Source organism: Cucurbita moschata, unplaced genomic scaffold (genome assembly GCF_002738365.1).
Source record: "Cucurbita moschata cultivar Rifu unplaced genomic scaffold, Cmos_1.0 Cmo_Scf00105, whole genome shotgun sequence".
NCBI lineage: Eukaryota > Viridiplantae > Streptophyta > Magnoliopsida > Cucurbitales > Cucurbitaceae > Cucurbita > Cucurbita moschata.
This window is the reverse complement of record NW_019268621.1, coordinates 268,715-282,173: the sequence shown is the minus strand read 5'-3', so window position 1 is coordinate 282,173 and position 13,459 is coordinate 268,715. Positions and strand designations below refer to the sequence as shown.

Below are 13,459 nucleotides of genomic sequence, written 5' to 3'. Positions count from 1 at the left end.
GCATAGGGCTACTTCCCCTAGAGATGATGAGTGCGGACGCGCACCTTATGATGAGCGCGAATGCGCACAGGTGCGAAAGCACACAGATGAGGGTGTTCATGAGGCGCATGACACTATGGGGTTCCGCTGACCTCCGGACGTCGCTACAGATTAGCTTGACCAGAGGGTCCAGGGGGTGTGCGAGCGCCCTGGGGACTCACACTCGCACGTGTGAGTCGTGTGTAGGGAAGTACTACACATCCAATTTATCCGAGACTGGAGGCCACCCCTAAGATGATTAGAGATAGGTCCCTAAATCATGATTGCATGTGTTTGCATTTGCATGGCCCCCTATAGTGGGGCCACTTACTGAGTATTCTTTGAAATACTCAGGCCGTGTGCCACTTCATTTTTCAGGTAAAGGTAAGGTGCACTTGTACGGAGGACGGCGGCATCGCGAGTAGAGACTGTGGCACGTGCATAGGGTAGACTCATATTTAAATTTCTAGTCTTAAGTTAGAATAGGTTGTTTTGCATTCCATTGTTTTAAATTATTTTGTATTTGTTTTTGTTTTCTCTAAATTTCAGTATTTCATATTTAAACACGTAAGACCATGGCTGTGTTTTTCAAAGAAGAAGTTGTTTTAAACGTTTTTCTGAAATTTTCGTTATCAATTATGTTCATGTAAGAGTTATATTTCCGCATTATAGATGAGCATGAGACGTTAGTAGCGACTCTGAGTTTGTGGAAATTTAGGGTCGTTACAGATATGGCCAAGCATAAGGTTAAGCAAACAAATTGTGCAAGCACCCTCAAAATAGAGGAGGAGGTCAAACAAGAACCTCTCTAGGTCCGAATGATGTTTTTAGTGACCGCAGACAACATTTCCTAACTATAGGTGAAAGCACAAGGTTGAGTTCTTAGAGAACTTCACGTACTTGAGGGTTAGCTTAAGGAGTACCATGAGAGTTATTACTGTACTAAAGGCAAGGAAGCTGATTATTTACGATGCATGGACATTTTTAGCAAGTGTGACAGATGTTAGTGATATAGAGAAAATAGTATCCACGGTACCGATGGATAAGAAACTCGAGCATGTATTTCCAATGGAGTTTGCTTATAATAACAACTACCAAACGATCATCTAGATGATACTCTTTGAAGAGGGTCGTCCTAGGACAGCAGTTTTAAGTATAGGAGTTTGTGGTCATTTTAAATTTGTATCTCTTTCTCTAGTCCCGTCTTTAATAAACTTTGAATAACACTCAATTTGTATATGGTTTTCAGTTTTAAATGTAATGTTAGTTTGATTTTAAATTACACAAAATTTTATACCCATCAATTTGAAAGCCTTGAAATTTGAATTGTGAAAACCACTTTTAGAATTATTCCAATAAAAGATAGTGTTCGTTATGATCCTTGATTTGAAGCCTTCAAAATTGAATTGTGAAAATCGTTTTTGGAATTAATAAGATGGTGAATTGATCGACCTTGAATGTATGATTGATGATAATTTTCTTTTTCCAAAATATCAAACTGTTGTAACACAATTGAAGAAATTTAAGACTGCACGAAATATGACAAAAAAATAAATTTGACATTAAAAAAAATGTCAATTTCTAACAAAGATGATGCCTAATAAGTGTTTAGAATTTATAAACGTAACCCTGCAAATTTTTTAATAGTTTTAGTACTTTATTCTTGACATTCGAAAAACTATATGTACATGGATTCTTTTTTATTTACATGGCTAAAGTTTACGTAGCATGATATGAGCTCTATGTTGAGGTCTAATAGTTAAATTAGATGTCGGAGCATGCCTAGAAGATGAAGAAAGCTCAAAAGAAAAGTGTTGTAGAATCATGGATAGAGCAATTTTGGCCTCAATTATGGCAAAGTTCTGTCCAATGCATATGCGAGGACCCCATCCAAACGGGAAGAACCCAGTTTGATTTTGTGTCGCTTTTGAAACTCCTTCAGCAAATCTATCGGGATTAAACTCATTTGCATCATCACCCCATATCTTCTTATCACGATGGATAAGTGTGAATGTTTGCTGAATCACCACACCTCAATGGGGGTGAGAGTTCTCTTATTTATAATTATTTTCAGAATACAGAAATATGGTAAATTACAAATATTATGGAAATAGTAATAAAAGGAAAGAATAATAAATGAATGCAATATATTTGCCTTTAATAAGAGGGCAAATATGGTAACCCGTAATGTAAGGCAAATATCTAGATATTTGCCTTATAGTGACGGTCAACTATCCTTAACACCCCCCCGCAAGCTGAGCGTCGGATTTGAACGAACGTAAAGCTTGGATCTGAAAAATTCAAAGAGAGGTCGAGAAATACTCTTTGTGAAGATGTCAGCAACTTGGAGATGAGAGGGTACATATTGTGTGCGAAGTTTGCCAGCGATAACAAGTTCTCGAAGGAAATGATAATCTAGTTCAACATGTTTGGCCCGCTTGTGAGAAACGGGATTAGAGCTCAAAAAAATAGCACTTTTGTTGTCACATAAGAGTAAGGGCTGCTTTGAAATAGGGACCTTGAGGTCATGCAAAAGATGCGTAACCCAAAGAAGTTCAGCAGCGGTTGTGGCAAGAGCACGATACTCAGATTCACAGCTGGAGCGTGAGACAGTAGGTTGCTTTTTGGCACTCCAAGAAACCAGATTGTTACCAAGATAAATAGAATAGCCGGATGTAGAACGACGAGTATCGGGACAACCAGCCCAGTCAGCATCCGAATAAGCGACTAGCGTACTAGGAACATTGGATGGACGAAAGGTAAGACCAAAGTGGAGTGTTCCTTTGACATAGCGAAGAATACGTTTGACAGCAAGAAAGTGATCTGCAGTAGGGGCATGCAAGAATTGACTGACAGAATTGACAGCATAGGCAATATCTGGACGCGTAATAGTCAAGTACTGAAGGGCGCCAACAAGAGATCTGTAGAGAGTAGGATCAGAGAAAGGAGAACCATCAGCAGTCAAGTGTTGAGAAACAACCATAGGAGTGTGAACTGGTTTGCTATCGAGCAACTGAGCACGAGTAAGAATATCTCGAGCATATTTTAACTGACTAATAAAGAGACCATCAGGAGTGGGTGAAGCTTCAAGACCAAGAAAGTAACTGAGAGAACCCAAATCTTTGGTAGCAAACTCAGAATGAAGCTTGCGAGTAAAGCTGTCAATAAGAGATGAGTTGTTGCCGGTAACAATAATGTCATCAACATAAAGAAGCAAATAGATAATGTTAGATTGCTGATGAAAGACAAAAAGGGACGTGTCAGCGCGACTGCAAGAAAACCCAAGTGTGAGAAGAAATGAGCTAAAACGCTGAAACCAAGCACGAGGAGCTTGCTTTAAACCATAGAGGGCTTTCTTTAATAGACAAACATGAGTGGGAAATCGAGGATCAATATACCCAGGAGGTTGTTCCATATGAACACGTTCAATAAGAGTTCCATTGAGAAAAGCATTCTTGACATCAAGTTGTCGAAGAGGCCATTTATTTGTGACTGCAATAGAAAGCACAACACGGACAGTGGTAGCTTTGACAACCGGACTGAAAGTGTCAGTGTAGTCAAGACCAGGAACCTGAGTATAACCTTTGGCAACAAGACGAGCCTTGAAACGCTCGACAGATCCATCAGGCAAATATTTAATACGAAACACCCATTTAGAGCCCACGATGTTGGTGTTAGCAGGGCGAGGAACCAAAGTCCAAGTATCATTTTGTTGTAATGCTTGAATTTCTTCATCCATGGCAGCCACCCAAGCAGGATTCTTAGCCGCAGATTTGAATCCTTTTGGCTCAGTGGATGCAAGAAGAGCAGAAAGAAGTCCAGATGAGCCCAAAATACCAAGATTTGCTGGATGACGAGTCTTGAATATACCAGCTTTGGCTCGTGTGATCATAGGATGAGTGCCCAAAGAAGAGAAATCAACAGGAGGTTCAATAGAGGTCGAATTAGAAGTCGAAGGTGGCAAAGTGGAACCTGCAAGAGAAGTATCAACCTGCACAGACTCATCTACAAGGTCAGAACAAATATCACACGGGGATGAACTGGATCGAGGAGTTTGCGGTGATGAAGTGGTAGGGGGGGATGAATCAATATGATGAAAATGTGGTTCTAAGAAATTTGAAATAGGAATAGAGGAAAGAGGTTGGGTCTGGGAGCTAGGGATAGCAGGAAAGTGGGTTTCATCAAATTGAGCATGACAGGTGATATATAGCTTAGTGGTGGCCGGATCAAGACAGCGAAACCCTTTATGAGCAGGACTATAACCCAAAAAAATACAAGGAATGCTGCGGGGAGAAAGCTTGTTAGGCATATAATCACGCAAATAAGGATAAACACGACAACCAAAGGGATGAAAATTGTCATAATGTGGAGTGTAGCCATAAAGGAGTTCAAAGGGTGACTTACCTCCAAGAAGTGGAGTAGGCAACCGGTTGATAATATAAGCTGCAGTGCTGAAGGCGTCAACCCAAAAACGAGAAGAAAGATGAGAGTGAAAGAGAAGGGCCAAGCCAGTCTCAGTCACATGACGATGTTTTCTCTCAGCACGACCATTTTGAGCAGGTGTATATGGACAAGAGAGTTGATGGTGGATGCCAGAATTACGTAAATGAGTTTTGAAACAAGTATTAGTAAATTCGGTACCACCATCACTTTGAAATACCTTGATACGAGAAGAATATTGATTTTCCACAAATTTTTGAAATTGAAGAAAAATATCAAAAAAATCAGATTTAAATTTTAAAGGGTAAAACCAAGTGAATCGAGAATAATCATCAATAAAAATAACATAATAAAGGAAACCCGAATTTGATTTGACGGGAGAAGGACCCCAAAGATCACAATGAATAAGATCTAACACATGAGACGACCTACGTTCATTGCGGGAATAAGGCAATCGATGACTTTTTGCAAGCTGACAGGTATTACATAATGATGGAGAAGGCAATAAAGACGTAAGAGAAAGATGACCTTTTCTATTTAAAAAAGAAATAACAGAATGATTCACATGACCTAGACGAGCATGCCATAAATCATATGAAGCACGTAAAGATTTGTTTCTAAGGGCTGAAATAAAAGCAGAGTTGCCGCGCTCCAGCACATATAGCCCTCCATCTCTTTTACCGGTTGCCACCACCCTTCCTGTTTGACGATTCTGGATAGTAATAAGATTATTAGTAAATGTAACGGAGAGAGGAAAATCAGACGTTAATTTACTTATGGAAAGAAGATTTTTAGTGAGGTGAGGGACAACCAAGACATCTAACAAGTGAATATTTGGAACAGGTGAAAGAGTACCGGTGTGGGTAATGGGTAGGGAAGCACCGTTTCCTACAATCACAGAGTCCTTACCCGTGTAATTTTTAGACTGATCCAAAATAGATGGGTCGGCAGTCATATGGGCCGAAGCTCCAGTGTCCAGAAACCAATCAGCAGTATCGGGTCCAGCAATAGAACATGACGTGTTAAAGGCTTCAGCAAGGTGAGCATGAGAAGAATCAGGTCGAACATACCGTTGGTTGCAGCGGTCAGCATAATGGCCCTCTTTGCGGCATATTTGGCAGTGAGGTGGTCGACGACCTTGACTTGAGTGGGTTCGTCCTCGATTAGAAGAGTTATTTTTGTGAGAATAAGAACGACCTCGCTGGTTGGTAAAGGAAGCAGGGTGGCTTCCATGGGTGCGACCACGATTAGTGACTGTGAATGCTGTAGGAGTGGAGTTAGAGGACTCAAGGGAGAGCTGAAACAACTCAAAACTTTCAGCTTTAGAGACTAAATCTGCAAAACAGGGGATAGAGGTAAGAGCCATCTGAGCAGTAGAAAAAGCTGAAAATTCGGTGCCGAGTCCACGAAGGAACCAGTGCACTTTATCAATGTCCTCGACCGGTCTGCCAATGGCATGAAGTTGGTCACAAATTTTTTTGAAGGCACGGGCATACTCAGCAACAGGTTTGGTGCCACGTTTCATCAACTGCAAGTCATCCTTGAGTCTCAGTTCACGAGCTTTCGACTGATGGCTGAACGTAGTTTCCAACGCAAGCCAAACATCACGTGCAGTAGGGAGACCAACGACAACAGCCATGGCTTCCTCAGTGAGAGAGGAGAGCAGGAGACAGAGAAGTCGTTGATCGGCTGCTCTCCATGCCAAATATTTGGGGTTGAGTGTTGAAGAGGTTTCTGGTTCAAAGCGAGGTGGTGGAACCCTGGTTCCATCGACATAGCCCAGCATGTCTTGACTCTCAAGAAGAGGGAGAAGTTGGCTTTTCCAAAGAAGATAATTGGAGGAAGAAAGTTTGATGGTGATCATATGGATTAGAGTATTGAAAGGAAGAAGATGATAAGAAGATTCGGAAGCCATAGAGAAGAAAGGATCAGGGTTGTTAAACCGAAAGGGCTCTGATACCATGTGAATGTTTGCTGAATCACCACACCTCAATGGGGGTGAGAGTTCTCTTATTTATAATTATTTTCAGAATACAGAAATATGGTAAATTACAAATATTATGGAAATAGTAATAAAAGGAAAGAATAATAAATGAATGCAATATATTTGCCTTTAATAAGAGGGCAAATATGGTAACCCGTAATGTAAGGCAAATATCTAGATATTTGCCTTATAGTGACGGTCAACTATCCTTAACAATAAGAACAATTGGAAAACTCAGCATCACTCCCGTTGGTAAACTCAATTTTTCAAGCTTTGTTTCGTTTTGAACGAGACGAGTAAGCAACGCTGCTGGTGGGTATAATCTCAGGACTTCATTCAATATCATCGTAACCTAAATGTTGAGAATAAGATAAAATGTAACCAATGAAATAAAATGAAAATGAAAATGAAAATACATAGAAGAGAGTGTTCCTCACAATTTTTAGGCAATTTAAACCATCAAAATCTGGTTTGTTGTTTCCAAAGACTTGTAGGACCTCTTCTCTTGCTCGATCTTGCCATTTTGTGTATGAACTCAATAAAACCATAGTCCAAACTAGTAGCATTGCTGTGGTTTCTTGGCCAGCAAGATAAAAGATTCTACATTCTTCTACGATGTCTTCGATACTCATTCCAACATCGTTGTTTCCCTGCTCTCGAATTTCTTTCAAATTTGATTGTAAGAGGATGCTTAATAGATCAATATGCATAGCTTCACTTGCCATCATAGCCCTTTGCCTTTTGTTGATAACATCCAAGAGCAACGTTTTTAATTCTTTGCTTATCTTTTTCATTCTAATGTTTGACTTCGTTGGTACAAACCTGCACAAACGTTATAATGAGATGTTAAACGAAATTTCATAAATATTGCATGTGTGAGATCGATTGGAGAGAGGAACGAGTGTCAGCGATTGTGAGATCTCACATTGGTTGGAGAGAGGAACGAAACATTTTTTATAAGTGTGTGGAAACCTCTTTCTAGCAGACTCGTTTTAAAAACTTTGAGGGAAACCCTAAACAGAAAGCCTAAAAGGGAGAGGCCAAAGAGGACAATATTTGCTAGTGGTTGGCTTGAGCGGTTATAAATGGTATCAGAGTCAGACACCAAATGGTGTGCCAACGAAGATGCTGGGCCCTGAAAGGGGTAGATTGTGAGATCGAAGGGGGTGGATTGTTAGATTCTACATTGGTTGGAGAGAGGAATGAGTGTCAATGAGGACGCTGGGTCCAGAAAGGGGTGGATTGTGAGAGGAACGAGTGCCAGCGACGACGATGGGTCTCGAAGGGGGTGAATTGTGAGATCTCACATTGGTTGAAGAGGGGAAAAAAGCATTCTTTGTGAGTGTGAAAACCTCTCCCTAGCAGACACGGTTTAAAAATCTCGAGGAGAAGTTCAAAAGGAAAAGACTAAAAAGGACTCATATTCATGTCTAAATTGAATTGAATTGTGCATGAGTTCACCTCCATCCAGGTATGTAAACTGTAGATATAGATTGAACAACTAGATTCGTAAGTTGTTTTAGACGTAAGTTGTTTTAGACGTATAAAAATCATTTTTCCTTCTTCATAGCTGCTTCCAAATGCTGTTCGAGAAATCACATCAGCTGCCAAGTTTTCCAAATGAGGCATCACATCCAACTCATAAAATCCATGTTCTGAGACCACTTCTTCCCATTTCCTAATCATCTCAGTGCAACTCTTACATATTGCAGGCACCATGTCCTGTATATAGCAATTTAAGCATATATAGCATATATATGAACAATTAGACTCGGCAAAAATATTGTTGCTCAAAGAATATAGAAGCAACTTCTAAATGTACGTTTAAATGAATCTAACATTGTTAGTTGGATAGTCGTGTAACAGCCCAACCCCACCGTTAGCAGATATTGTCCTCTTTGAGCTTTCCCTTTCGGGTTTTCCCTTAAAATTTTTGGATAGTCGTGTAACAGCTCTAACAGCCCAACCCCACCGCTAGCAGATATTGTCCTCTTTGAGCTTTCCCTTTCGGGTTTCCCCCTAAAGTTTTTGGATAGTCGTGTAACAGCCCTAACAGCCCAACCCCACCGCTAGCAGATATTGTTCTCTTTGAGCTTTCCCTTTCGGGTTTCCCTTTAAAGTTTTTAAAACGTATCTGCTAAGGAGAGGTTTCTATACCATTATAAAGAATGTTTCATTTTCCTCCCCAACCTATGTGGGATCTCACAAGCAAACATGTTTACAAGGGTACAAAAATCTCTCCCTAGCAGACACGTTTTAAAAGCCCGAAGGGGAAAGCCCAAAAATGACAATATTTGCTGCTAGTTGTGGATTTGGTCTATTACAAACAGTATTAGAGTCAGACAACAGGCAGTGTGTCAGCAAGGACGCTAGGCCTCGAAGGGAGGTGAATTGTGAGATCCCACATCGATTGCTGAGAGGAACAAGTGTCAGCGAGAATGCTGGGCCACATAAGAGGTGGATTGTGAGATCCCACGTTGGTTGGAGAAGGGAATGGAGTATTCTTTATAAGAGTGGGGAAATCTCTCCCTATCATGCACGTTTTAAAACCGTAAGGCTAACAACGATATGTGGGCCAAAACGGACAATATCTACTAGTGGTAAGCATGAACTATTACAAATTGTTACCAATCGTATTGAAAGCAACAATTATACAAAATTAAACTTATAAATACTAATTATGAGTTTATTTATTCAAGTCAAGTTTTGATATCTAATTACAAGAAGAAAGCATACCTTCAAGTGTTTGAAATGAAAGGCTGGATTCATTATCTTTCTATGCTTAACCCATTTGGATCCTTCATGATTAATAAGTCCATCGAAAAGCAACCTTGCAAGAGGGTTGATAGTCGGCTTTTGAATATCATGCATTAAAGAAAGTGCAGCTTTGAGTTGATCAGGGTCCATGATGTGCACTCTTGGATATGGTCCAGTCCAAATGAATGAATTCTTTCCTGTATTTAATATAAACTAACGAATATTTGTTAAAAATTTTTTATTTATAATCCTTGAAGTATTTAAATATTTGTCAAAGAAATCTATAACACAATAATTAAACTTACCATATTTGCGGATGGTATGATTTATGGAGGGGATGACACGTGGAGCAATATCATGGGAGAAGGTCATGGGGCTGGATATGGCCTGCTCCCTCATGGCGGCTATGTCCTTCATGTCGCCGGAGAGAAGCCGGTAAGGATTCCCGGCGAAGCCTTGGTTTCTGAGGGACCTCTCAAGCTTCTTGGGCCTCAGCCAAATCCAGTTCAAAAATCTCCATCCCCATACGGCTAAACACACCACAGCCACCGCCAAAATGGAGTCCCTAATACTCGCCAATATCTCCATCTAAATTGAGAGATATTTCTGAATTTTGTGCTTAGCGATGGAAGGAAGGAGGACTTGTGTTTGCTAATTTATAACCAAACAAAAGTGCATGCAAACAAATTTGATTCGTGAAATTACAACTTTATCCAATTAAGTCGAGTTTAATATCGTTCGTGTTTAGCCATGAGCTTGCTTGCTAACGAGACTAGTTGTAATGGCTCAGGCCCACCGCTAGCAGATATTGTCTACTTTGGACTTTCCCTTTCGGGCTTCCCCATATGTCTACTAAGGAGAGGTTTCCAGCTTTCCCTTTCGGGTTTCCCCTCAAGGTTTTTAAAACGCATCTGCTAGAGAGGTTTCCACATCCTTATAAAGGGCGTTTCGTTCTCCACTCCAATCGGTGTGGGATCTCACAATCCACCCCCCCTTTGGAGTCCAACGTTCTCACTGACATTTGTTCCTTTGTCCAATCGATGTGGGACCCCTATCAAACCACCCCCCTTCGGGGCCCAGCGTTCTTACTGACACATCGTCTCGTGTCTACCCCCTTCGGGGCTCAGCCTTCTTACTGACACATCACCCGGTGTCTAGCTCTGATACCATTTGTAATGGTGCAGACCCACCGCTAGCAGATATTGTTCTCTTTGAGCTTCCCTTTCGCGCTTCCCCATAAGGTTCTTAAAACGCGCCTGTTAAGGAGAGGTTTCCACACCTTTGCAAAAAGATGTTTAGCTCTCCATCCCAATCGAGGTGGGATCTCACACTAGTCATATATAGCGTGATGAGTCTCTTAAATTCTTATTTTTTATGTTTAGCAATTTGTATACATTCGGGGTAAGAGGTGACGTTTCTTATTGTGGGCAATTGATGGAACAGAATCTATTAAATTTTAACTTCCTTTTAGGAATAATTATTTTTGAATTTTTGAATTTCGGGTAAAAGATATATTTTAGTATTATTATTTTTGGATATAATTTTAAACATTTAATGAGGCTATAATGGAACCAATTCCAAATCCAGTTAGAAGAGTTAGAAGAGCTTGCGTGAACATCTTTGGTAGGGAATTCAATTACATATTAGATTTAGATATTTTGTTTGGTGGTTGTAATCACCTTATCAAATCGATACATTTAGAAAGAAGATAAGGATAAAAGTCTTCGTGGGCTATTTTGATTGTGAACTATGTGGTTGTGGCCTATTACTTTATTTTTTATTTTCTTTTCCTACTTTATTCATCCTGTTATGCCATATTATCTCGGACTTTATTTTTCATTTTTATGTAATAGGTTAAGGATATAAAAATAATAAATAAATAATTGTGTAAGAAATTTTGGGTGAGTCAGAGGAGCTGCTATGACCCCAACTAATCACTCACTCTCCATTTGATTCCCACGACGCCTATAGTACTTCTCCCCCATTTCACTTCCAGCTCCCTCATTTCCAAGAGAGAAGATGTTGTAAACCTCCTTTCGAATCTTGTCGGCACATAGTCAAGCCTAGACTTCAAGTTGCAAATTAGTATCATTGCAGTTGGTGGAACGATTAGCAATGTCAAGAATCCTTTTGAATCTCTTTCTTTGTGTGGTCGGGTTGGAATTTTAGGGAAGGGGACACACATTTTTCATGATTGTTGTACTATATAGGAATCATCGTCATTATGAGTCACGGGAGGAGGTAATTGGAACCAAACGACGTATAGACTGTGCGTGTATTTCCATTTGAAAAAGAGACCGGAAAAGGTCAAAGCCATTCCCTTCAAAAAAATATTCCCGAACGACTGGAAAACTGTAATCCGACTCTAAACGATATCAAAAATATCCAGCATCAAAACAATTACTCAAATAAGATTTTATCCACGATTGCTACACAACTCGAGAGCATCGAAAGAAAAATCTCGAAGAAATCTGGTATCCAACAGGAAAGCGCGAGCAGCTCTGTACCAAATATCTATGAGTCAATACCAATACTTAGATCGGCAAATCTTGATATGTTTACGAGAAGAGTTTCAAAAGAGGAGGCTGTAATGGCCAAGATAGAAGAAAAACTGGATAAAATTTTAAATCCAATGGTAACAATTTCAGAACCATCTATCAACGTCGTCAACAATTATGATATGATAAAAGAATCCGAAGATGATATTGTAAATGAGGTAGAAGAACCTTTGAACAATCAAATTGCAAGGATTTTCAGAAGAAGCCAAAACAATACCAGCAATCAGAGAAACTACTATCATCAACCGTTCTTCCCGAATATTCAATTTGAAGAAAAAAAACATTACAGACTCAAGCTCATTATGATGGTCTAACCGTCTACGAATGGAATGTCGATGGACTATCAGATTATCTGATAATGAATGTTGTCAACGAAATGATGATGACCGCTGGTATGTATAAAATATTGGGCCATAAATCCAAACATCAAATTAAGTCCTAGTAACAGGATTTATCGGGCAACTCAAAGACTGGTGGGACAAATATCTTGATGAAGCAACTCGCCAACAAATATTAAACCACTATGTTATTAGACGAACTACTCAAATCATTAAAGATGAAGGTCCATCAACCAGGACCGAGGTACAACATGAAAGGGTAGAAGACGCTGTCAATGCCCTTATCTATACCCTCATAGAATTCTTCGTAGGCGACCCCCTGAAATACCAGAAGCGATCCGCCGGAATACTCATGAACCTAAAGTGCCAACCTTAGGCAATTTTAGGTGGTACAAAGACATGTATTTCAGCAAAGTCTTCATTAGGACAGACAGTTCGTTGAAATTCTAGAAGGAGAATTTTGTCAATAGACTGCCAAAACACGCGAAAAAAAAAAAAGAAAATATTATATATATATATATATATATATATATATGATAAATGAAAACGAGAAAACGAAAAAAAAAAAAAAAAAAAAAAAAAAAAAAAAAAAAAAAAAAAANCGGCGACCGCCGTGTTTCGCGGAACCCACGCGAAACGATGGCCACAGCGCGCCCACCCTTAGCCCAGCATCTTCAGAACGCCTGCAAAGGGAGAAAAGAGAGAAAAATTTCGAGCGAGAGAAAGAGATTTCGGACAAACATCGGCGAGTGTTCAGTTTCTCCGACGAGCCCTCAAATCACCCTTAAACCGACACCAAACAACCTGTTACTACCGTAAGAGAGATCTCTAAGATAGCACAATAACTCAAGGGCATTTGGTGTTATTTCGTAAGCGTCGTCGTCGGTAACTGAGGTCGGAAAGTTAGGTTTCTTAATCGATTCTTAGATCTATGGCTTTTAGGAGCTTTTAGGCCGCAAAACTCCCAAAAAAGGAAAGAAGGACGACGAACAAAGAGGAAAAGAGAAGGAAGAGGACCGAAATCGGCAACGAAAACGCCGCGGGAAGGAGAGAGAAAACTCGCCGAAAAATCGGCCAAAGTCGGGTAAGGAAGACGAGATCCACGGATCCGGGTCAACCTGAACCCAGAACCCGGGAGAGCCAGCCCGTTTCCCCCCTTGGCCTCTGCCTTCGGCCCAGCCCAACTACAGCGGCCCAAACCTCAAACCGGCCCAGAAGCTACGGTTCAGTTGAACCAACCCAGACTAGACCCACGGTCCAATTGAGCCGGCCTGCAAACCAAACACTTGCGGCCCAGCCCAGTAAGCCGAGGCCCAACGTTTAGCCTTGGCCCAGTAGCCTTCCACAGCCCGCGACCCGAACCA

The 13,459-nt window shown here is 40.4% G+C and overlaps 1 pseudogene; it reads right to left on the bottom strand.

The window, feature by feature from the left end:
- Positions 1 to 1,711: 1,711 nt before the first annotated feature.
- On the bottom strand, positions 1,712 to 9,802 carry LOC111439753 (annotated as a pseudogene).
- Positions 9,803 to 13,459: the final 3,657 nt, after the last annotated feature.